The 26,961-nt window shown below is 42.8% G+C and overlaps 1 protein-coding gene across 1 annotated transcript in view; it reads right to left on the bottom strand.

The window, feature by feature from the left end:
- The window catches only part of LOC309555652 (uncharacterized protein), a gene marked incomplete at both ends in the record, with an annotated part of 158,839 nt that overhangs the window by 6,388 nt on the left and 125,490 nt on the right, over positions 1-26,961 (bottom strand). The gene's annotated exons all lie outside the window — the stretch shown is intronic.

The following is a 26,961-nucleotide window of genomic DNA, read 5'->3' as shown; positions in this document are numbered from 1 at the left end:
ACAAGCTGTGGGGCGGAGATGAGGGGTGAAGGAGAGAAAGTTTTAGGAGAGAGGGTGCAAACATGAGAAGGAGAATTAGGGATTGCATAATACAGGGTGGTGAGATTGAGATGTAAACTGAATGTGAGATGGAAAAGCAGTATAGAGTCTCAGCTCACCTGTAGTCTGTCTGTTGGCTTGCAGTTGTATGCTTTGTGCATTCGCTGAAGTGCTGAGCAGAAGTGTAATACTTAATCCAATATTAATACTTTATCCAAGATAATAGTTGCCAATGCAATCCCAGCCTGTGTTGATTTCTCATTTCTGGCCTAGATTAACATGATGTCTTTTATCTGGAGGAGGGTCTTTCTCAGCTAAGCACACCCTCCCGTCTGCATGCCTGAGCTAAGGACAAATGGATTCTAGGAAGTAGATTTTACATGAGTCATCTGCCCTTACTCAAATGGTTGTGGCTAGAAAGTGATTTCTCAACAAAATAAAGCATGGAGACGTGGATGGATGGGGGAGCTTGCTTTGAATAATAAAAATGAATTGAATGTTGTTTTCAGTTTGTGGTGCTCAGATACAGTTTAGTTCCACTTTAAGATTGACCTTTTCTTTACTGACAGTCAGGGAAATGATACATAGGGACACTACAAGAGATAGAAAAATGGAATCTTTACATATTAAATCCAAGAGATTATGTTTTTATGTGGGGATAAGAATAAGGATTTGCTTTCATGGTAATAAAAGAAAACAATATATAAGTATTAACCACCCAGAGGAGTTAATATATTAGGATAATAAATAAAACACATAGATTTATATATGATCTACAAAAATTCCAAATGGATTAAAACTGACATTTATTCAGTATGTGAGTAATCACTTTACCCCACAAAAAAATGTATAGCGTCCTGGAGTATATGGTTTCTGCTTTCATATTATTGATGAATCTCCTGCTTCTTTTAAATTACTGCTAATGAAAGGATAACTTTCTATATGATTAATTAAGTTCAGAATGGTAAACGTACCCCAGACCAACTGATCTATACATAGGTATCATAAAATACATATTCCTCCGTTAAAATACAATGCAAGCATAAAATGGTTTCCAGTTGCAGTATACATGTATAAGCTATAAAGTTTATTCATAATTTTTTACAGTTTAAATACAGCAAACGCACCTTGCCTGTTTATTGAGCAAGTCGTGATTGGAAAGTAAGATAAACCCCAAAATTCAGACTTTTTAGGCAACTTGGACCACAACAAATTAAAAAAAAATCTATAATTTATTATACATAGAAAACATAAAAAAACTTTTCACATAGGTAGACAATTTAAAACATATATTCACGTCTGAACAGAGTTCAGCCCAACATGGCCAGTTACAGTGAATTTGCATATCATAGTGGTGAATTTCTTGTCTGGATGTGAGCATGTATGCATGCTCACATCCAGACAAGAAAGTGAGGCCTGTTTTATCCTGTGTTATATTTCTGTGTGTCCTGAGGAAGCAAATCTGTGAAACCCGTTAACGCACAGGGGCTCACTTTTTCACCAATATGATATGAAAATTCACAGTAACTGGCCATCTTGGACCGAACTCTGTTCTGTTTTTAATTGTCTCTAGTGACATTTTTTTTAATGTTTTCTATGTATATTAAAATATAGATTTTTTTTATATTTGTTGTAGTCCAAGTTGCCTATAAAATTCAAATTTTGGGGTATGTCTTGCTTTCTAATTGGAATATATGGATGTGGCAACGGAGGGGTTTCAACAAGTTTACAAGTCGTAATTGATTGCCTTGGGTCACATGAGCAAGGGCATTGTGTAAATGCAGGTTTGTATTAAAAATATTATTTTTCTAGTAGATTAGATCTAATTGGTGAATGTTCCCAGAGTCTTTCTATTATTTTTTATGTGGTTCTGTATATCAGTAGTGACTGGAAACGTTATATTATGGTGGTAACTAACGTAATAAGAAACTGTAGATCCTTTGTTCCTTTTAGATTTGCTTCTCTCTCCATACAAGTCCATGGGGATGCAAAGCCATTGAAGCAGGTCACATGATGGTCAACTTAAAGCGGTTGTAAACCTCAGACAAGAAATATGAACAAAGCATTTCACACAATAGTGTGTACTTGTCTTAATTAGGAGCACTAAGTGTCATTTCTGCCTGCTGCTTCCTTCCTATCAGCATGAACCCATTCTGATAAATTTTCCTGACACCAAGAGAAAGATAGTGACAGGGGAGGGATCTCCAGCTGATTGACAGCCTCAGCTCTGATCCTGTGTGCTGTGTGAAGGGGGCACTTCAATATATTATTGTGACATTCAGGGCCATCATCCGTGTTGTATATACGTGGAAACCAAGCAAAGAGATTTCAGACTGTACAGGCCACATAAGGAGTAAACAATTCATACTGTAAAATCATAATTGGTTTGATAACAAAGATAAAAAGAGTTCACACAAATATGTATGTCTCAAGTATTTAAAAACAATAATAGGGCTGATAGGATTCACTGTATATTTTTTATTCCCCAAGGAAGAATGCTGATGCAATTGGTCCTGATGTACCGACGTGTTTCACCAACTTTTACTTCATCAGGGCTCATGAAAACAACACAACACTCATCTAGGGAAAAACAGTAACATTTACATACTATCCATAGATTAACAGGTTATTCATCTATAGTAAAAACTTATATAGTCATGCATTCACTGCGTGGGACCCACCACAGCACAGAATAGCACCAGCACAGTAGCTTCCTGGGTGGGCGCTGGAGCATCAAAGGAAAGCCTCATCCAAAATGTGGAGTCAACCATGATAGATCACTGACTATGGAGAAAAACTTTAAAATAACACCAATTCTATTAATGTGTATCTGTAGGGGATATTATATAAATAAAGATGAAAAATATCTATCTATGTATCTCTTTCCTTAAATCAGTTTTCAGAGCTCTCCTTACTGAGCTCTGCAGAGTGTAACTTCAGCTCTCTGCCCCCTTTTTAGTAAAACTCGAAGACAGGCCTATAAATTCAGCACTTTGAATGAATGTAGAGAGGAGAAGACTGCAGATAAAAGAATACAACATATGTAGGAGGATTTGTTTCATCTCTGTGTATAAACTCAGGATAGTCCCTTCACTGGACATATGTAAGGGAACCACAAAAACACACTGCTTTTGTCCATTGACACAGGGCCTTATACAGTGGGGGAAAATAATTATGTGATCCCCTGATGATTTTGTATGTTTGCCCACTTACAAAGAAATGAAGGGTCTTAGTTTTATCATAGGTGTTTTTTAAATGAAAGAGACAGAATATCAGCCAAAAATCCAGAAAAAACACATGAAACAAATGCTATAAATTAAGTTGCCATTCAGGGAGTAAAATAAGTATTTGATCCACAAGCAAAACATGACTTAGTGGAGAAACTAGGCCGAGATATATCCCGGGTAACTATAGGCCGGTCAGCCTAACATCAGTAGTCTGCAAAATTTTGGAGGGGATGATAAGGGACCACATACAAGACTTTAGTAATGAAAACGGTATTATAAGTAGTAATCAGCATGGATTCATGAAAAATCGTTCGTGCCAAACCAATCTATTAACCTTCTACGATGAAGTGAGCTGCCACTTAGATAGATAAGGTAAGCCTGTGGATGTGGTGTATCTGGACTTTGCAAAGGCCTTTGACACCGTTCCCCACAAACGCTTACTGTACAAACTAAGGAAGGTAGGTATGGACCATAAGGTGAGTACCTGGATAGAGAACTGGCTCCAGGGGAGAGTACAGAGGGTGGTGATTAATGGGGAGTACTCGGATTGGGCGGGTGTGGAAAGTGGGGTCCCCCAGGGTTCTGTCCTGGGACCAATCCTGTTTAATTTATTCATAAATGATCTAGAGGAGGGGATATCTAGCACAATCTCAGTATTTGCAGATGATACTAAATTAGGCATGCCAATATCTTCTATGCAGGATGTGGAAATCTTGCAAGCAGACCTGAACAAAATAACGGGGTGGGCAACTACATGGCAGATGAGATTTAATGTAGAAAAATGTAAAGTAATGCACTTGGGGGCCAGAAAGCAAGCTACTCACTAGGGGGGGAACCTCTGGGTGAGTCTAGGATGGAAAAGGACCTGGGGGTACTGGTAGACAACAGGCTTAGCTGTGGCATGCAATGCCAAGCCGCCGCAAGCAAAGCCAACAGAATACTGAGATGTATAAAAAAGGGGATTCACTCCAGAAATAAAGAGATTATTCTTCCACTCTACAAGACTCTGGTCCGGCCACATCTGGAGTATGCTGTCCAGTTCTGGGCACCGGTCCTCAGGAAGGATGTGCTGGAACTGGAGAAAGTCCAGAGAAGGGCAACAAAGATAATTAGGGGAATGGAGGACATCAGCTATGAGGAAAGACTACAAGCACTGAACTTATTCTATCTGGAGAAGAGACGATTGAGGGGGGATATGATATCAATGTACAAATACTGTACTGGCGACCCTAGCATAAGGAACAAACTATTCAGAGAAAGGAGATACAATAAGACACGTGGCCACTCACTAAAACTTGAGGAAAGGCGGTTTAACCTTAAAGTGCGTAAGGGGTTCTTCACTGGAGGAGCGGTAAGGATGTGGAATTCTCTTCCACAAGCAGTCGTATCAGCAGGGAGCATTGATAGTTTCAAAAAACTATTGGATGGACACCTTAAAGACCACAACATACAGGGGTATACAATGTACGGTTAAAAGCAAACACACACACACATCATAGGTTGAACTGGATGGACTTATGTCTTTTTTCAACCTCACTAACTATGTAAGAAACCTTGTTGGCAAGCACAGAGGTAAGACGTTTCTTGTAGTTGGATACCAGGTTTGTACACATCTCAGGAGGGATTTTGGTCCACTCTTCTTTACAGATCTTCTCTAAATCCCTAAAGCTTCTTCGCTGTTGCTTGGCAACTTGGGGTTTCAGCTCCCTCAGCAAATTTTCTATAGAATTAAGATCTGTAGACTGGTTAGGCCACTACATGACCTTAATGTGCTTCTTCTTGAGCCACTTCTTTGTTGCCTTGGCGGCATGTTTTCGGTCATTGTCATGTTGGAGGACCCATTCACGACCCATCTTCAGTGTTCTGGCTGAGGGAACAAAGTTCTTATCCAAGATTTTACAATACTTGGCCCCATCCATTGGCCCCTCAATGTGGCAAAGTCAACCTGTACCATTAGCAGAGAAACAGACCCAAAGCATAATATTTTCACCCCCCTGCTTGACTGTAGGGATGGTGTTCTTAGGGTCATAGTCAGAACTTTTCCAATCAATATATTGCAGCTTACTAAACATTAGATGTGGTGGCTGCATTCGTTTCCTTTTCTTTTGCTTCTTTCCTCTGTTTTCACCTGGTGATCTGGCCAGTAATACACCCCTTGTATTGTCTTAGAGCTCCCCCACTCTGTATGATGGAGCACAGGGGGCACCTTTGGACAGTAGCATTGTCAATCTATTAGAGCTCCCCCACTCTGGATGATGGAGCACAGGGGGCACCTTAGGACAGCAGCATTGTCAGTCTAGGGGGAAAGGAATGTTAGATGAACTAGAAGATGGAAATACACTAACAAATTGAAGCCAAACTCTAGCTCCCACGTTATAATCAGTTACGGCAATCAGATTTTTCCTTTTGGGATAAAGGTTTTGCATGAATAAATAAAAGCTGATCATTTAAAGAACACCTGCCAGTGTTAAATGGTTTGCCTCATCCATGTAAACTAATACATTCTGCTGGAGAGCATGTGCTTTTGAAAAACAACAGACATGCTTGCTGGATCACCAGATTAAAATAAAGAAAACAAATGCAGCCATTGCATCTCAGAGTTGGTAATCTGCAATATTATAAATGTTTGCTTTTGGGTTTAATACTACTTAAACTCTGCAATGTTAGGTTTATTATACCTCAGCCCGAATGCCTATTTTAAGTAGCTGTGCAGCCATCCACATAAATCAGGATTTTGCAAATAGATAGGTGGCCTACTAGCTATAGTATTTTTTCAGTTTATATAGTTCGATATCACTACTAGGAATGAGCTCATGCGTGTTTGGTCAGAACCTGCCTGAGCTATCACGCTAGGAAGAAGAGAAAGCATACAGCCAATCATTGGTGGCAGAGGCATATAAGGGTGTATATACACGTGGCTGCCTCCCCGCCTATAATTGGCTGCTGGCTTTGGCAACTTCCTGGTGTACTAGCTCAGGCAGGGTCGGCCTGAACACGACTGAGCTCATCCCTTGTCCCTTCACCCCTATCTGCTGCCCTCTCCTAATCCCCATTACTTTATCAGGTCTTGTGTAGCCTAATAGACTATCTATTTAACTGCTTCCCATCCACCCACTGTACGTATATGGCCAGATACGACAAGCATTGTTCCAGGAGGCTGTACCCGTACGTCAGGAGCAAGCAGTGGCACGATTTGTACTGGTAATGTGATCACTGTGATCGGCCACAGCGATCAGATGGTACGGGACCAATCACATTGGCCTGTACCCCGATCTGTGCTAGGGGACACATCGGAACACAGATTAGGGTACAGGGCCAATGTGATTTGTCCTTTACCATGTGATCGCTGTGACGGATCACAGCGATCTCATTACCAGTAGTAAACAAAGACTGTCATTCAGACCACCGTTGTTTACTACTGTGATTGCAGGGGTTGGTCACAGTGATCACATGGTACAGGGCCAATCATAGTGGGCCTGTGCCATGTGATTGCTGTGACCAATCACATCAGCACGGTAGTAAACAGTAGCTGTATGAATGAAGCTGAACGCTGTTAGAAAGTAAAAAAAAAATAGGAATTCATGAGGCGGCAGTAGCACTTTGGAACACCTGTCAGCTGCTGCTTTACTTCAGTCAGTATTGCTAATGTAAAAGAAGCCCATGTCCTATATGCCACTGCAGCAGAGGGACTCAGTGGAACACAAGTATGGTGATGATGCATCTTAGTCTATTGCTTACTTCCTACAGCTTCATAACTGGAGGTGTGTACCTTTGCATGGACCAGGGGTTGAAGGAATAGTCCATAGGAGCCTGTGCATAGGGCCCATGCTGCATTGATCATGGTTGCAGTGCTTTGCAGGCTACAATGCATAAATTAATAATTTTCTATTTTGCAATATACCGTATTTTCGGGCGTATAAGACAACTGGGCGTATAAGACGACCCCCCTAATTTTCAAGTTAAAAATAGGTTTTGGGCCATACTCGCAGTATAAGACTACCCCCCTTCCGAAGCAAGGCAACACCATTGAAAAACATCATATTTCTCATAGATCTCCAAGGTACCCCAAGTACTGTAATACATGTAATCTCTCATAATATCTCCAAGGTAACCTAAGTATTACCAGTAGATGTAATCACAAGACGCTGGCTGTGCGGGAATCCTGTACCGGTATACCGTATGTACTGTAGCTTCCGCTACATACAGTATACCGTGCTGATCCATTCACAGTGAGCGATGTATTCTATTATTGAATGCAAAGCCTGCTCGGATTGGCAGAGTCAGAGAGGCGGGCTGATGTTACTCCGCCAATCCGAGCAGGCTTTGCATTTAATAATAGAATACATCGCTCTCCCTGATTGGCTCAGCACGGTACACTGTATATAGCCGAAGCTACGGTACATACGGTATACCGGCACAGGATTCCCACACAGCCAGCGTCTTGAGAGATTACATCTACCGGTAATACTTATACTTAGGTTACCTTGGAGATATTATACTTGGCGTATAAGACGACTCCCCATTTTTGGGGGATTTTTTTTGAGGTTCAAAAGTAGTCTTATACGCCAGAAAATACAGTAGGTGAACCTATTATTATTGTTTTTTTTTTTTTTTTAATAAAAAGTGAATTATGCCATTATCTGAGAATATGTAATCATGAATATGCTGGGATGAAGCAACCTGTCAGCGGTTACACAATTTGTTTGTAAAATTTAGGATTTGCCATCATTTTTTGTCTCAATGACAAAGGAAGGTGAATCTCCGAAGATGGGACACAGAAAGGAAAAAAATACCTAACAGAATTTCTATCCATTCCTCCCTCCCAAAAAAAAAAAAAATCAAGTTTTGGCCTTAAATACACATTAAATAATACATGTGACTAAAGAATCTCCTGAGTAAATAAATAACTGGTTTCCACACAGGCATTGGCTCGCTCTGAATAAATTCATCATCATCCACCTGATCCGCTCTGTGGTCTCTTTCATATTTAATTACAGGCGGAAATATGAAAAACCGTCACTGTCATTTCTCTGAACTCGGCTCCTCGATGTTTTATTTTATGGGAAGCTTTCCCTGGGTAAGCTTGACTGGAGAGTATTTTTCTCTTGGCATGAATCGCAGATTAGAGAGCGTGTTGTGCGTGTGCCAATGTGACTGCTGAACGAGTCTATTGCCGCTTCCTAGAAAGTCAGCTGGGGTGAATTGTATTTGCAGATCTGATGAGAATGCAGAAGAGGAAACATTACAAATGAAGGAGTGGAAAAAAAAAAAAGACGGATATAAAGGAAACTGGATAAAGATGTTTGTTTGGTGGAAAAACCAAAACTCGATCAAGCAAGCGTTAAACAATACCCCCATCCCACCCATAATTCTCCCATGACCCAAAGTCTATCAGAGACATGAGAAGACTCAGCAAAATGTTCTTAAATTGATTTTCCTTGTACTTAGCATTACTATTATTGGCCATAATACAGTACCTGCTTAGTAGAGGCCCATAGACCCATAGGCCTGTCTGTGGCTCTTTCTCCCAGCCAGGAGGTGCAGAAAGAAGAGCCTCATAGATTTATGTGTACAAAGGTGATCCAAGAAGCACTGTAACTTAAGGTGGATGTAAACCCTCACATATCTTTATCCCTATCTTCAGAGTTTAACTACTTGGCACCCCCTTTACTGTAACACTCTGAGTGAGCTGGCTCCTTGATCCCCTGACTGCTCTGGAGTGGTCCCCTCTTTTTGGAACAGACCCTTTGGCAGATCCCTCAGTACTCACGATACTGTTTTTCCCAAAGTCCTCTGCCCAACAGATCCACTAGTCAGCACACTGGATCCTCTGCAGCCCAGCTCCATTCCTGGTCCCTAGGCTGACCGCCTGGACCACCTTCCTTACTCTGCAGGAGTAGAGAAAGCCGTCCACCTCCTCCTGGGACATTGCTTCCGCCAAAAGACGCCCTGTCACATGCTCCCTCCGTATTTATGGGCAATCCCAGGATGCATTGCAGCAATGCCCTCCCACTGAAACTGCCATAAAACATGTCACTGGCTAGGCTTCCTCCACTGTCCAACAAGCTCCCTCATTGAACACAATGGGGACACTCCCCCAGACCCAGTGAATCACAAATAGAAACACATCACAGGCACAACTAACAGATCAGGCTCTCCTGATAAGCAGAAAGAGCCACTTGATGCTTTTACCTAGCACCTACCTAGGAGGGTGCTACATGTAAATCTGCTGTCTTCAGCTTGCTATATTTTTTAGAAAGTGAACATTGTGTTAGAATTTTTTTCTCCAGTTTCAGCACTAGGTGTGGAGTCTTGGCATACACTGTGTGACAGCTGATTGGAGGGAAGGCACCCCCCCCCCTCCACATAGGCAGAAAAAGGAAGAAACATGCAGAGCTGTGCTGTGAATAGATCATCTCTCTGATAATTTATTTATAACATCCACCCCGATACAAATTGTCAGCTTCTTTTATCTGCTGTGTCGGAGAACTTGTCAGAAGTTATCATGCTGATAACTGAAGAACGGAGCAGCAGAAAATCACGGGACTTGGTGCTTTGGAGAGATATAAGTAAACACTACAGATGTATGTGCCCAGGTCAAATTTCATGAATCGGGTTTACATCCACTTTAAAAGAGAAGTAAGGGATTTTTTTTTTTAATCATACTTACCTAGGTGGATTCAGCATCGGTCCGATGTTGCATCTGTCCTCCGAGGGCTCTAACGCAGAGAACCGAGCGATCAGATACTGCCAACTGCTCGGTTCTCACATCTCCTTGAGCAGAGAGCTGGTCAGTCACCGGCTCTGCCCCCCCCCCCCGCCCCACGCTCCTTGGAGTGCTGAGCTGTGGATAGGGCGGGGACAGGTGCAGGTACTGGCATGTGGGCAGATCCCGACCATATGGTCGCCAGCAGCAGGCTTTAGCCTGCTGTCTGCTAAAAACGGTTCACAGGAGTGCAAAACGAACTGCACTCCTGTGATCCACAATAGAAGTACAGCCAAATGAGCTTTGGCTGTACTTCTCCTTTAAGCCTAGTACATATGGCCTGAATGTAGAGTGGCATTGACTGGTTCAATAGAAACCAGCTGACGTTCAGCCCATGTGTACTGCAGCTGGGGCATGACCAATAAGGGTGTACAGGCTCCCAATTAATGCTTTCAGCCAATGGTCAGATTGTTGGCGGAACCCGCAGGGGAACCCTTCTGGTGTGCCCAAGGCAACTTCTATTACCCCTGTGTCTATCTATTACCAGGAGTGGCAGGCGGCACCTCCTGCAGTCCTCTGCAGTCTGGTAAGTCCAGTGTGGTTGCAATGTCTGGTGCTGGGATTGCCAGTGAACTTGGTGGTGAGCGTTGGGGGGCTGTGTTGACTGGGGGAGTTGTAGGTGCGGGGCCCCCGGGGGACAGTGCAGTGGGTTCACCGGCATTTAGGCCGCTGTTAGAATGGATGCACGGGGTATACGGCAGTATGGCCTAGTAGCGCTATGATTAGCAATTTCACCAGTGCAAGGCGGTTTGGCCTTCCTTGCTCTGAGATCACAAGGACATAGGTCTTTGGATAAAACTGATGACTGATGACTTTGATGTGCTCAGGCAGTACAACAAGGGCACCTGTAGATTGGGAACTTCTTGTCACTTTAAGCATGAGTGCATGAGAAAAGGCAAGGGACGACCTGGCGAGTCTGCTGGAAAATGGGACAACTCCGGTGAAGGTGGCAAGGATGTGCTCTTTTCTCGGTAGGTATCTGGATCGTCAGGTGGCGCAGTTATTTTAGCAGGGTTTTTGGATGTTTTCAGCTAAGCTGTCTGAGGAGGTTAGGTTGAGGCATATGACCGGCCCTTTCAGTAAACCCCTTGGGATGGCTTGGTGGTTTCTCTTTTGGGTGTGGTTCCTAAGAAGGAACCTACCAAATTCTGTTTAATTTCTCACTTATCCTACCCGAAGGGCGGATTGTTCAACAAGGCTATAGATCCGACTCTGTGTTCGGTTTCATACAACTTCATTTGATGCAGCGATTCGCTGGGTTCGTAAATATGGCCAAGTAGCCCTTTTAGCTAAGACGGGTGTAGAATCCGCTTTCCGTTTGTTGCCTGTTCATCCCCACAGTTTTTATCTTTTGGGTTGCCGTTGGCAAGGTCTTTACTTTGTGGGTCGTTGTTTGCCGATGGGGTGTTCGATATCCTGTTCCTTGTTTGAGAAGTTCAGCTCATTCTAAGAGTGGGTAGTGCGTGAGGTGTCTGGCCTTTGATCCATCATCCACTACTTGGATGATTTTTTATGCATTGGGCCGGCACATTCAAGCATTTGTGGTATCCTGCTAGCTACGGTTCAGGATGTGGCAGGGAATTTTGGGGTTCCTTTGGCCCCTGACAAGATTGGGGGACCTTCCCTGATGCTTAGTTTCTTAGGCATTTTGATTGATATGGAAGCCATGGAGTGCCGCTTCCCTGGGGCAAAGCTCATTGATTTGCGGATGGCTATACAGTCTGCCTGACAGGGTAACAAGCTCACCTTACGCCAGTTACAGTCTCTGCTGGGCAAGCTTAATTTTGCATGCAGGTTCATGCCCATGGGCAGGGTGTTTATTCCCCAGCTGGCGATGGCTACTGCAGGGTTGCGAGCTCCAGGCCATCATGTCCGGCTGACCCGGGAACACAGGGAGGACTTGCTTGCGTGGGAACTATTTTTGAATACCTATAATGGCAGGTCAGTGTGGATGAAGGGTGTGTCCAACTCTTGCGACGTGGAACTCTTCACGGACGCCGATGGATCAACAGGTTATCGTGCGGATTTCCAGTGTCATTGGAGTGCTGGTCCTTGGCCAGTTAAATGGTTAGAGGCCAGGTTTGCAAGGAATCTTGTCCTTCTGGAACTGTTTCCAATTGTGTTGGCGGTGGAACTGTGGGTTGAGTTTTTTCCGTAACAAGAGCATACATTTTAATTGTGATAATTTGGGCATCGTGGCGGCTATTAATAAAGTTTCAGCGTCTTCTCCACCTAAGATCAGTTTGCTTCATCATTTAATCCTTTCTTGCTTGCCGTTGAATGCTTTTATGTATGCGGTTCATGTTCCAGGTGGCACCAACTCATTAGCCGATTCTCTTTATCAGTTTCAGTGGGCCAGGATTTAATGGCAGTATCTGCGGGGTGATGGAGTGCACCTCAATGCAGTTGGAATCGACATGTTGTGCTTGGGTTTGCAGGATGGCATGCAGAGGGCCCTGCGGGTGTGGCAGGGCGCACAAACATAAGGTCCCATGTTTGTGCATTGTTGGCAGGGCATGAGGTCCATGGATGTGTTATGATTAGGTGAAAAAGGGTACATTTGTAGGGACCTATCTTGGGAACGGTTTCAATTATTCTGCCTGGTGTGATACTGGTTTGTCTCCGAGCCTGTGTTTCTATGGCTGGAGGCCTATAATGGTGGTTTTCGCAGGTACTTGAAGCCCCTGGGAATACTGTTTCTGTGTTCATATGTTAATACGTTAATATGTTTAATATGTTATTTATATTTGGTTAATAAAAGGCTGCTATGACCTTTAAAACTCCAGTCGGTGCCATGTCTGGTTAATCTATTATAGTGGTCAGTGGAGTGGTGGTCTAGGAGAAAACATCTTTTGTACCTAGTCATGGACTGCCCTAAACTTGACGCTCCAAAATGTGCAAAAATGTGCATGCACCAGCGCACCTGCATAGGTGTGAACGGAGCCTTAGAGAGTTGTTATAACTCAGGAGTACATGTGGAGGAAAGGGTACTAACCTACAGGGACATTGAAGAACAATGATACAATTAAGGAATGGCTTCACAGGAAATGCAAAGGAATTACAGGTTGACAATATCCATAGTAAATGCATCAAGTCTTTTTATCTTTTTTTTTTGACAGGCGTTCATCTTTAAGCATTTTTTTATTTATTTTTTAATAAAAATGTCACTATGTATCAGTCTGTCTAATCATCTTATTTCAGGTTCATTCAGTATTTATATGAGCTGTTCACAGTGAAAATAAATCTTTTTTTATGCAGAAATAGAAAGTAAAAGAACTCAGAGAAACGTAAAACTCAGAGCTCAGAGATAATGAGACCTTGCTGGATAATTGCAAAATCATTTTTGTTCCGTAAGTCTGGAATTATTAAAGTGTTAGCTGCTTGCCTAATTGTAGAATAATTGCAAGACTGATAATGAGGTAGAGGTAGGCAGGGATATTCGGAAGACCATTTTGGAAAATATAATTAATCACCATGCTGCCAAAATAGCAGCTTGGAGGAAATCTCCACATGGATCGGAATTCTGGATATTGAGGCTTGTGTAGAGCTTTAAAACTACTCTATCATGGAGATAAAAAATGCTGTGGGTTTAAAGAGTAGGAAACAGGAGGTGATTGTACACACGGCATACCTATCAACCGTCCCGGATTCGCTGGAACCGTCCCAGGATTTCAAGAAAATCCCTGTGTCCCCGAAATCTAAGTCCCCAGTAAGGTGCGCGCCGCATCGTGCATTGCCCTGTCCCCCACCTCTCAAACCCGCCCGCTAACTCACCCGCCACTCTACAGGCTGCGTAATGGGGGAGGGGATGGGCTAGGTCTGCTCCACCTCCTCCCCATGCCCCCCTTTGCCTGCCCACAACCCCTGGCATGCATCCAATCCTGTGGTTGTGAAGGGGTTGTGTAGGAGGGAATTTTAAAGCAGTAATCCTGCTGTCACTGCCCCAGGTTCTGGATAGCAGCCAGCCTTGGGTAAGTGAACTCATCCCTCTCTTTTTTCCTTCCATGTGCCATAGTAATCCCTCCCTGCTGCTTTCCATATGCCATAGTGATCCCTCCTTCCTGCTTTCCATGTGTCATAGTTATTCCTTCTTACTGACTTCAATGTACCATAGTGATCCTTCCTTCCTGCCTTCTATGTACCATAGTGATCCTTTCTAGAGTACATGTTCCAAGGCAATCCTTCCTGCCTTCCATGTGCCATAGTGATCCTTTCTGCATTCCATGTACCATAGTGATCCTTCCTGCCTTCCATATGCCATAGTGGTCCTTTCTGCATTCCATATACCATAGTGATCCTTCCTGCCTTCCATGTGTCATAGTGATCCTTCCTGTCTTCCGTGTGACATAGTGATTCTTCCTTCCTGCCTTCTATGTACCACAGTGATCGTTCCTGCCTTCCATGTGCCACAGTTATCCTTCCTGCCTTCCATTTGCCATAGTGATTCTTCCTTCCTGCCTTCCATGTACCATAGTAATCCTTCCCCCTTCCATGTACTATAGTGATCTTTCCTCCCTTTCTTTTTTCAATGTACCATAGTGACTCCTCCTTCCATGTACCATAGTGACCCCTCCTTTCTTTCTTCCATATACCATAGTGATCCTTCCTTTCTTCCACATACCATGGTGATATATCCTTTCTCCCATGTACCATAGTGATCCTTTCTTCCTGCCCTCCGTGTGCCATAGTGATCCTTCCTGCCTTCCATGTGCCATAGTGATCCTTCCATGTTACCATAGTGATCCTTCCTGTTTTCCATGTGCCATAGTGTACCTGCCTGCCTTTTATATACCATAGTGATCCTTCATGCCTTCCATGTGCTATAGTAATCATTCCTTCCTTCATTTGACTTAATGATCCTTTCTTCCTGCCTTCCATGTACCACAGTGATCCTTCCTTCCATGTGCCATAGTGATCCTTCCTGCCTTGTATGTACCGTAGTAATCTTCCCCCCTTCCATATATCATAGTGATCCTTCCTTCCTTCCTTCCTTTCTTTTATGTACCATAGTGACCTCTCCTTCCATGTACCATAGTGACCCCTCCTTTCTTTCTTCCTTATACCATAGTGATCCTTCCTTTTTTTCCATGTGCCACAGTGATACATCCTTTCTTCCATGTACCATAGTGATCCTTTCTTCCTGCCTTCCATGTACCATAGTGATCTCTCCTTCCTTTCTTCCATATACCATAGTGATCCTTCCCTCGCTCTCTCCCTAACGGTTGATTCACACTGGAACACAGTGCAGGAAAAGTGCGTTCCCTGTGCGTTTCCCACACTGCATGCAACCATGCTGCCCTTTGGAGATGCACGCGGATGCCATTAACCACTTAAGCCCCGGAAGAATTTACCCCCTTCCTGACGAGGGGGTATTTTGCGATTCGGCACTGCGTGACTTTAACGGAAAATTGCGCGGTCGTGCGACGCTGTACCTAAACGAATTTGACGTCCTTTTTTCAAACAGACAGAGCTTTCTTTTGGTGGTATTTGATCACCTGTGCGATTTTTTGATCATGCGCTATAAACAAAAAAAGAGCGTCAATTTTGCAAAAATAACAATATTTTTCACATTTTTTATATGAAATTCCCCCCAAAAAAATGTAAAAATCTAAATTTTTTAACATTTTCAGCCAATTTGTTTTATGCTACATATGTTTGGTAAAAAAAATCGCAAAAAGCGTATTTTGATTGGTTTGCGCAAAAGTTATCACGTTTAGTAACAAAGGGAAAGATTTTTATCATTTTTGTTGTTTTTTTTTTTTAACGCGTAATGGCGGCGATCTGCGATTTTTTCTGTGGTACTGCGACATTGCGGCAGACAGATTGGGTTACCAGTGACATTACTACAGTAATCTTTACAAAAAGTGCAGCGCTAAAGTAATTTGAATAATAATGTGGCAAGTGGAGAACCACAAAAAAAAACATATACAATATAAGCAAAATGGTGTCCAAAATACTGAATAAAGTCCCAAAACAGAAATGCAAATGAAAATGAATCCGCATGCAAGGTGTTGAGGAGAACAATCCTTTTCAGTGACACCCAGGGAAAAGTGAAGGATGGGGACACCTCTGTGCACAAGTATCACAAGCAGCTTACCAGAACTCCTTGGCTACTCAATTTAATGAGACAGCTTCTCCCAGCAAGATGTTATACCAATGTCACCAGCGGTTGTCAAGCTCCAATGCTTCATAATCACTCCATCATATAAGCATGAGTATATAAAAAGAATAAAAGCCCATAGCGTAATTCCGTAACATATAAAATCCAATTTATTAAAAGAATACTACTCACAGTGAGAAGGTAAAAAACAGGTACATAGAACAGTGCGGCGTCCCGCAATATTCCAAAACAGCATCAAGCAATGTAAAGCAGCCGGCTCCGTAAGGGGGCGTGTGGACTTTGCATCTGGAGTCGCCAACGTTTCGTCATCAAAAGACTTCGTCTTTTATATATATGCACTGTTACTGTAAAAATACACTGGTAGTGAAGGGGTTAACTTTTTTTGAGAGGGAGGGGTTATGTGTGTCCCTAGGGGTGTGATTCTAACTGTGATTGGCTGTGGCTTGAGCTGTAGGAACACTGATCAATGGTCCTACATAGTAGAACCGTATGATCACCATTCCTACACAGGGGAGAATGACAGGCGGCTTGTTTACACTAGCCGCCTGACTTTCTCCCTCTGCAGCGACGATCGCAGAGTGACCGGCGGACATCGGGTGACGCGCGCTCGCTCCCCAGAGCCTCACAGGCTAGTGAAGTTTATATACGTCACTTTGCCTGTGAGGGGCTGACCGCCGCAGTATATCTACTTGCGGCGGTCGGCAAGTGGTTAACTGTTAATAGCAGCGTGTTTCCGACCACCAAACCACATGGTACTGCAGTACTATGCAGTTTGGTGTAGTACGATTTGAAAAAGTAGTGCTTTGCAGAGCATCCCTTTTCACTTGAATGAGTTGTGGTGGGTACGCAGAAGTGCCTGCCAATGCATCAGGGGATATAACTCCTGCCACAGCCATGAAGGAAAGCATCGCAGCTGCAGCATACTGTTGTATGTACACCTCTGGCCGCTGCCTCTGCAGCTAAAGGGGGAGCACTTAGCGAGGTAGTAAAACTCTGTGGTTGAGCCACGGTTTTACCACTCCTATAAACACTAATGTGAATAAACCCTAAGTGTTGTTTTGCATGTTTTTGACATTTGAAATATTTCCTTCTGACGTTCATTTGCTCAAGCAACGCTGCACTGTATACAGCAACTAGGCTCAGCTTCTGTTTATTTATTTATTTATTGTATTTTTATCGATTTTGTTATTCAAGACCATATAGGACTCAAATATAAGAATCAGCAAAAGCATAACATATAGTAGAAGAACAGTATGGACTTCTATAAAAGTATTAAACATTCAAATATAACAGTTGGGAGAGTACATTATTGCAAATATTATAGAAAAACATAAAAAAAGAAGGGGAACTAAAAGGGGATAGAGGGATAAAGGAAACACCATGGAGCATGGGATTGAAAGGAGTATATATATAACAAATTGGATTCAGCTAATAGAAATCATGTCTACCTAAGGTTCAGAGAAAACCGCTTCAGGACAGTAAGTAGATTTATCCCAAACCTCCAAAATCTTATTAAACCTAGATAAAGAGTCATCGGTTAATGCAGTTAAATGTTCCATTCTGCGTATGTATGCTATAGTGGATACCAGTTGAGAACATGTTGGGGGGAGGTAGAAAGCCAACTTCATGGAATGACAAGTTTGGCTGTTAATAAAACAAATGTCATCAATTTCCTGGAAGGCTTGGAGATGCCCCGAAAAGGGAGACCCAATAGATAATGTATAGGATTTAAGGGAATATAAATATTTAAGAGACTGTGCAAGATATTTTGGACATAGGCCCAAAAAGGCTTAATGCTGGGACAGTCTCAAAAAATGTGGACCGATTGGAGGTCTGGTACCTGGTTAGTCTATCTTTGGGGGGGACGATATGTGATGGTAGTCACTGTCACTGGGAATGAAAGACAGAGAATATATGTGGGGCCCTTGGAATAATGTTACTTTGGATTCAATTCCATGTCTCCCCAAGACAGTCAGACTCATAGCAGATGCTAATATCATCAGCTCAACCACCTGTCTGCCACACATTGTTGATTATAGTGGTTCCATGTACTCCACCTAGGCTGGTTTAAGTGCTAAGTTAATTAGCATGTTAATGATATCCTTGTCAGCTAAAGTAGTTGTTAGAGGGGGATTAGCAATGAGCCAGCCCTACCTCATTATCTAAACTATTGTGTGATGCTTTGGATAAATATTCGGGTCATTGTTCATGTAGTGACTGACATACTTCTCAAGTGTATAAAAAGTTTGTAATCTTGTTCAATAAATAGGTTTCATAGTTTGCAGATAAAATGAGTGCTGTCTAGTTCTTGGTTGCAATAGGCGGCTAGAATCTCTGATATCTATGTTCAAGACTGGAGGAAGCCATATACTGAGGGGAGAATGCAAGCACATTGTGCGTCGGTCCCGTCACAGGTCCTATACCAGAAAAGGAAAATTTTGAAAGCAGTCTCTCTCTGCTCCACACAGAATGATACCCTAGAAGCGGAGTTCCATATTTTTCCCCAATCTGTTAGTGAGATAGACTGTTGAAGAATATGGGACCACTTACTCATGTAAGAATGAGTGGATTCAGTTAAGAGGTTAGCCTCGTGGGGAATTTTATAGATGGAAGATATTAAATGAGGCTCGTATGGACCCCTAAAATTAAAAAAGAATTATATTGGCGCAAACATACAATAAAACCAAGCTGCTGAACACCCAGGTACAAAAAAAAAAAACACCAGATAAAATACAATGGAAAAGTTTTTCCATCTTATGGACCCCTGGCACATAATATTTCAAAACCTGTTGGTTTGTCTAAGGATAAAGTAGAGGATTTGGAGGAGAAAAAGTGTTTAATCTGTAAATATGAATAAAAAAGTGGTTTCGGAATTTGATACTTAGATTGTATATCTGCAAAGGACAAAACTTTTCGGGACAATGGATGGACAAAATGTCGGGGTTGGAAAACCCCTGCTTGAATCCATGGGAGCATACGGCTGTAGGATAAGCAATCAGGTATATCTGGAATAAATAACACATTCAAAAGTGGAGGGCAGGGAGAAGAGAGAGGGTACTTTCCAGAACAACGCTTCCAGATCGTCGGGATGAATAACATAGGCTTCTCAGTTGAGAGAACATGGATGTACAGAGGACGTAATCCCCATTTCAATTAAAAAAAAAAAAAAAAAGAGATTTCCAGTCACAACTTACCAACCAGCCAGCGTCCAACTACGTCGCTTTGCCCAGGAGCGGCTGCTTGCTGCAGTAAAACTGCGGCGGGCGGTCGTTATGTGGTTAACATATGTGGAGAAATTATAGGGAGAAAGGTTTTATAATAAGAATACAGGGGACCCGGGGATTTGTGCAATGGCAGGTGTTGGATAACCTCTGCTATTTCTTCTGCAGTAATATTAAGTTTATAACAATTGGCTGAGGATAATTTAGGTAGTTTTAGAAATTCAAAGAAGTTGTGGAATTTCTCCTGTGAAAACTGGGAAAGTGGATCAGAGCTTAGACAAATATAAAGTTTATGATAAAAAGCACAAAAACTTTGGGCATGGTATGGGGACAATAGATAGGAGTGCCATTTGGTTGATGTAAGAAGTCAGGTATAGGTACGTGTGGAGGGGGTAGTTTGAAAAAGAGAATGTCTATCCTTGGCCGGGGACATGTAAATATTAAAATCCCCACCTATGATCATAAATGGCTGTGAAAAAGATTCTATTCTGTAAAAAACGTCTGTGAGAAACCCAATCTGCCCTGATTTGGATGTATATATGTTAACCAAAGTAAAGGTCGTATTCATGAGATCACAACTCAGGAGAACAAACCGACCGTGAGGATCAAGAATATTGGGCATGAGCGCTTAATTAAAATGGCTACGCCCACTTTTCCAGAATGATCTGAAGCTACAGAGGCAGTAGGGAAATATTTAGAGGCACATTTAAAGGATCCCCCTGCTCAAAAATGAGTCTCCTGAACCATGATCACATCTGTATTAGAAGACCTGAACTCCTTCAAAGCAAGCCATCTCTTATGAATGGAGTTCAAGCCCTTCACATTTCAAGAAATTATTTTTAGAGCCATATCTCAAAACATGTAGGTAATGCAAACCTTATCCAATTAATAGGGGTAAAAAGCAATGTACTGTATATAAACACTTGCGGAGTTGGAAACCGCAGCAATTGAAATGAGATTCAAAATCAAAAGCAGGTCAAAAAAGAACCTGAGAAAAAATAAAAAAAGGAGAAATAAGAACATTTTTGAGAGACCTAAGGAGAACATGACCCTTAGGAGTCATAGGCAGGTGCCTAGAACAGTGGAGAGGAACAAGGTGGCCTGCAAAGAACTAGTGGCAATTAGCCCCCGTCTCCTTCCAAAATTGCGGAGATAAATCAAAACAAGATGGAAACAACCAAACAGATTATTGTAATGCAGACGTTAGTGATATTCCCATAGGTAAGGAGATAACATCTTGGGACTAGAGTCTGCATCACACAGATGAAGGCAAATCATCCATGTAAAATGTAGAGCTGCACATTATTCAGGATGAAGGCGTCAGGTGGGGCATCTAGGATGAGTAGCACATTGAGGAGTGAAGGAAGCTTTCTGCGATCTCTGTCGAACAGGGGTCTAGATTTTTTAGGGGGTAGAAAGCGGTTGTGATGTTGGTAGTGGGAGTTGAAGGTCTTCTTCTGAGAGTGGTGGAAGGCCCAGATTGCGAATGAACACCTCACTTTCTTGAAGATCCCGCATAGAGTGCTTTATCCCATCTTTGAAGGCAGACAACTGGAAGGGGAAACCCCAGCGATAGGTTACTTGGTGATTTTGTAAATATGTAGTAATAGGGTGTAGACATGTTGTTTTGCCAGGGTGATAGGTGACAAATCACTAAAAATTTTAATCTTTGCGCCTTTAAAATCAATACGGGATTTGTTGTGTGTTGCTGAAGTGAGTGCCTCTTTACTCTCATAATAATGGAAATGGACAAAGATGTTTCTAGGATTTGCGCCTCGTGGTGGCTTGTGGGCTAAAGACCTGTGAGCCCGATCAATCTATGTCAGGAATATGAGGGGCTAAGGTGCAAAAAAGATCCAAGAGATAGGGGTGCAGTTCCTTATCATTTATGGATTCAGGAACTCCATGAATCCGCAGGTTTTGGCGGCGTTTCCTGTTCTTTAAGTCTTCTTGTTGCATTTGGATTTGTGTGACTGTTTAAGAGCAGCATTATCTTCTTCCAGAACATGTATGTATTGCACCAGTTCATCAAACATATTTTCCAGGGTATCAGTACGTTCCCCCAGTTGAGAGATTTCACCCCTAAGCTCGTGTGCAATTTTCCCCACTTCTTTGGTGATGTTGTGGGTTAAATCTTGTAACAGGGTGTGTAGCTTTAAATCTAGGACCTCTACAGTCACTGTCACATTGGGTTCTGGCAGTAGGGTTGGGGTCTTTTCTGTAGATGGCCCATCTGCAGATGAGATCAGGGAGCTCCGGCGTTTCCCCCTAATTACTTGAGGCCAGGGATTGCGGCCTAAGTAGGAAGCAATCCATGAGTGGAAGCGGCTGGGACTCGGTGCAGGGCTGGGAAATATGTTTTTGATACCCAATCTTACCCATGGGTTGCCTGGGTGTATCTGGAGATGGATATTGTGGCTCCTGTGGTGTGCTATACGCAGGGCTTTTTTTCTCAGAGAATAGGTTCAGGAACTCTTCTCTTTTAAGTCACCCTGCGCCTCTGCCCCTTACCCACCTCCAAGAACCGTTCCTTGGTTCCACCCCTTACCCACCTCCCAATACCGCCCCTTTTAGAGAATACAGACCCAAGTATTATTTTGTGGTGCTAAGTATTTTGTATAGAATTTGTTAATGATAACAAGAAAGACAGTAAAATAGATCTAGCAACAATGGACACTCCAACGACAATAGATCCACCCCAGCAACAATAGACTCCCAACAGCCAACATTAATAGACCTTTTAGCAGCCAGCAACAAAGACCCCTCCCTCAACAGTACATCCCTCCCAGCAACAATTGACCCCCTGCAACATAACATTCACCCCCAGCAACAATGGATCCCTTCCAGCAACAATAGACCACCCCCCTGCAAAAATAGATCTCTTCCAGCAACATAAGTTTCCTCAGTAGCCAGCATTAATAGACCCCTTCCTCTAAAGTACCTCCCTCTGGAGGTGCCGGAACTGCGTTCCCCCGCGTTGCCGCTGAAAAAAAGCCCTGGCTATACGTACTGCAGTACTTATTCTTTGGCTCCATTCCGGGTTCCTCAGGTCCTTCATGATCCTCTATTTTAGGCTCTCTGTCTATTTTCAATGTATACAAAACCAGATGTATTGGAAGTAATTTTACAAATGATTGTGTTGAGGTTTATATGAGACTCCAGCTTGTGGCACAGCAATCAAAGCATATTTTATGAGTAAAAGAAAGCCCAGGTTTTGTTTAACCACGACCCTTAAAACGATAGTAAACCGCACATTATGAAATACTTGCCTTGGAACAAAGCCCTCCAGCGACGCGCTGTCACCGCTGACAGGGCTTCCATGTTCACCCGGTCTTCCTTCTGGGTTTGCGTCCTTCGGCCGTCTGATTGGCCGTCCCACTATGATGTCACTCCCGGAGTCATGGACAGCGGCACGGAGCTCTGAAGGGACAGCACGGGTATGCTCTCCCTTCAGGGCGCATGTGCCAATGACCTCACCGGCTGCATGCAGTGTGTGCTTACCCGTAGGTACAAATAAAAAAAAAGGGTTTACTCCCACGTTAATCCCCTCCCATTATGCTTGACCACACCCACTTCATGGTGCTGCTATGCGTGCCGCAGGTCACTATCTCCCTTAAATGTCCCTCATTCTCAAGTTCAAAAGGCGGGCAGTATGTATGTATGTATGTGTAAACCTAGGCTTAAAGAGTAACTCCACTTTTGTTGAGAAAAAAACATTCCCCTCTGGGTGATCTCTGTATATTACAAGGATTTTAACAAACTTTGTTGCAGATTCCTACCTTTTGTTATTCTGAAGAAATCCCTGTTTGTTTCTTTGTGCCTCTGTGCTGAGTGAGTCTCGGAATTGGTTTCATAATTATCAATCAGCTGCAGCAGAATCAGAGCTCTAATGAGGCAAGTTGCAGTGTCTGCATCCCTTTAGACGCGATTTCCTATTAGGAGTATCTTACCAAAAATGACTTGAGTCTAAATGTAGACTTCTGGGAAAATCAGTGAGGCAATCACACAAGCAGGAAATTATGTTTCTCGAGGTTCGTTCCAAACACATTTTGTGTAGAGAACACCTCCAGGTAGCCATATTGCATTTTCAGATAATTACAGGGGTTGCAGAAAAGCAAAGGACAATTTTAATAACATTCAATTACAATATGACTTGTGTTGCAATTGTAAATGATATATATTTTTTTTATTTGCAATTTTTTTCCCTTGAAAGTGGAGTTACCCTTTAATCTAAACAATCTTGAAATTTGTAAACTTACTTTGTGAAGATCCCCAAACATTTACCTCCTTGAATTCTGTGACCCGTAGTCACTATGACCTGTGAGTATCACTGCTGTGTCACCCATTTCACAGAGCCTGACTTCTGACCTACAGAGGTGCTGAGAGGAGGAGTTTCAGCAGGCGGAGTTAGTACAGGAATCACTGCATGCAGGTAACAAGGTACCATGGGATATGTAGTCCTTAGAAAGTGAAAATGAACAGCAGAGGAAAAGCTGCAAAGCATGCAGGGAATCCAGGAAGTTTTGGAAAGAGATGGTCAGCAGATAGGAAAACATGAAAGGAGATTTTTACGTAAGCCTATCAAAGAATTATTGTTTCTATTGCTATTACAATTCTAAATTTAAAAAAATTAAAGTCTGTGACTGCAAAGCATTGTGGGCATGGGCTGTGTATTCCCCCATGCAGTTGTAAGGGGGCAGTTTGGGGTTCCTGTTTTTACAGACCCCCAACTACAAGTGTAAATGACCCCCAACTATGTAAAGTTTTGTTGCCCATATACCATATATTATTGAATTACCAGAATGATGAAAAGTGCTGCAGCGCTACCCCCGCAGGAGCCGCTTGAATTCTTGTTTGCCCAGGTCTCCCACTGTATAATCTGCAGCCACGCACAAGGTATTTTCTACACACAGTCAGGTGCACACACTCTTTCGATCTCTATCTCAATGACCAGTCTAGGGGATTTGTTTTTGATGTTTTATTTGGAGAACTTGGATAGGAGAAGGGATTTAGTAGGATACTCCAAATTACCTATTCACATGCGAGGACAACTTTCTCAGTAGAACTATGTAGCAGACTTTCAGTAGAACTGTGTAGTGAACTGTACAGAACAAAGCAAGTCCCTATGTCCCTATGTAGTAGGAAGAATTTAGTGGACTTTTGCTTCTTCAAGACACAAGCCAGTGTCCCCTTTAGCTTACACCCAGTAGTCTGACTTCTAGCACCAAGAGGGAGATTTAGCAACACCAGTCTCTAGGATCCCTTTAGGGGGTCTGTGCTCAAAAGCCCCTGGCCGCAGGTCACCTTCCTCCGCAATACCATGCAGAATCCTTGGCCATCCTCCCTCAGTCAGCTTTAAAGAGAACTCTGTGTTTCAGCTCCAATGTTTCAGGACCTCAGATCATCCACCTGAGGCCATATGGCAGCCTGTGCCTGAGGAGGGGTGGCAGGCCCCCTCCGCACCTGAACCCCTCTTTATAGAGGAAGAACCAGAGCCCACATGCTCATCAAAAATAAATACAGTCACCCAGCATGCATTGGGGCACATCCCCTTCTAATTTCCCAGGGCTGTATGGACTTCCCAGGGCTGTATGGACATTCATATTTTCATCTGCATGGTTTCCACCCACTGTCCAGTACATTCCATAGCTACTAAACCAGTGTGAAACTTCAAGACTGCATGAGCAGCACCAGAGCACACCGAGCAGACTCTGCTATACAATCACACCTCTCTGTTTAGCAGGCAGCACTTCAATTTGCCTACTGTCTCTATGTAGGGCAGAGAAACCAACAACTATGATACACTCATTCTAGCACCTACCTAGGAGGGCGCTACAGTGCCAAAATGTGCACCCCAACCAAATGATCTGCAATCAGTGACTGATCTGCATTGCTGCCTGGTGTTGCTTTTTAAAAGAGAAGTATGGGGTTTCCTTATTTCAACATTTATACTCATCTAGGTTGATGCAGCATCACTCCGATGCAGCATCTGTCCCCCGGCGCCTCTACACTGAGAACCGAGCGATTGAACACTGCCGATCGCTCAGTTCTGACAGCTCCCCATCAGAGAGCTTCCTACTGTCAGTCAGCAGCTCTCTGTTCTGCCTTCTCCTCGCCCATTGGAGCGCTGGGCTGTGGAGGGGCGGTGAGCAGCCTGCTCAGCCTCTCAGCGACTCGCTGAGAGGCTGAGCTGAGTGTGGTACAGGCACCTGGAGGATTCCGACTCCATGGTCATAATGACGCAGTGCCTGGACCGACATCTGTGATAGGTCACAGGAATGAACTGCACTCCTATGATCCATAGTAAATGTACAGCCAAACAAGCATTGGCTGTACATCTCCTTTAAAACAAGACGCACTGTGTGGTTGGTTGACACCTACGATATATGGAATGTATAATTACAGCATATGGAATGTATAATCTGCTAACTCAGTGTCTTGGAAACATCCAGTTCCCAGACCACAGGCCTTCCATGTACACACAAGCGTACGAGTATCTGAAGGCCAATTTGTGAGATACATACAGAAGAGGGGTTCGGCAGATCTCCTTGTAGGTTCCTGCTATAGTTAAAGTGTTCGAACCACTTTATATTTCCACATCAAAGGTCTCCTGGGTTCTGGCAGGCAGCAGGCAGCCAATTGCAAACCGCTGAGCGCAGAACTGCAGAGTTGCAATTTATTCTGCCATCCGATAGGAATGTGCGTGTGTGGGCCTCTAATTATGTTTTCCCACAAATACTAGAAAAGACAACAGAATTTTTTGTCATGAATTCTTCGCTCTTATTGTCTGCTATAAAGTTTCAGGATGGTAGAATGTTTGGCTGGGTGTTAAATATATAATGCAGCTGTCTGATGCTTGGATTTAATACCTCTGCTCTTGTTTCCAGTCCAAACAGGTATTCACCTAAAAACTAGGGTGAAGAATGTGTAGATAGTATAGGAACATTTACAAAGAATTACAAATGCTTCCAGCAGCTTGGTCTGGGATGGGTCAACGACACACAGATGTGGTACAAGTCTTTCAGGGCAATAATATGTTTATGTAATTTTTAGGGTTGTATTTATATAAAAAATTTGCATAGCTGTTAATCTGTAAATTGTATGGAGAGAAATGGTCTGTTTTTGAGTGAACTGGCACCGTCCCCTGGGGTAAATTGCAAAAAAAATAAGTAACCAGTATGGTAAGGGACTAATAGCGATGGGGAAGGGGAGAGAAATAGGGGGAGAAAATCTACCAAACTCTGGGTATGGGGATTTAAATGTGCCGATATATCAACAACCAGAACCAAAATAAAAAAATAATAATTTAGTTTTTTTATTGTTAAAAATAACATACCCTGAAATGTATATATTAGTCTAGAAGTCATATAAATATCACACTCCATATCTTTTATTTTATTTTAGATATGGATTGTGTTATTTATATGACTTCTAGACTAAACTAAATTATTATTTTTTTATTTTGGTTTTGGTTATTGATATATCGGCACATATAGTGGGTACGGAAAGTATTCAGACCCCCTTAAATTTTTCACTCTTTGTTATATTGCAGCCATTTGCTAAAATCATTTAAGTTCATTCTTCTTC

The sequence above is a fragment of the Pelophylax lessonae genome, assembly GCF_965119305.1.
Source record: "Pelophylax lessonae genome assembly, chromosome: 5".
NCBI classification, from domain to species: Eukaryota; Metazoa; Chordata; class Amphibia; order Anura; family Ranidae; genus Pelophylax; species Pelophylax lessonae.
Note: the sequence above shows the minus strand (reverse complement) of the source record. Positions and strands in the feature narration are given on the sequence as shown.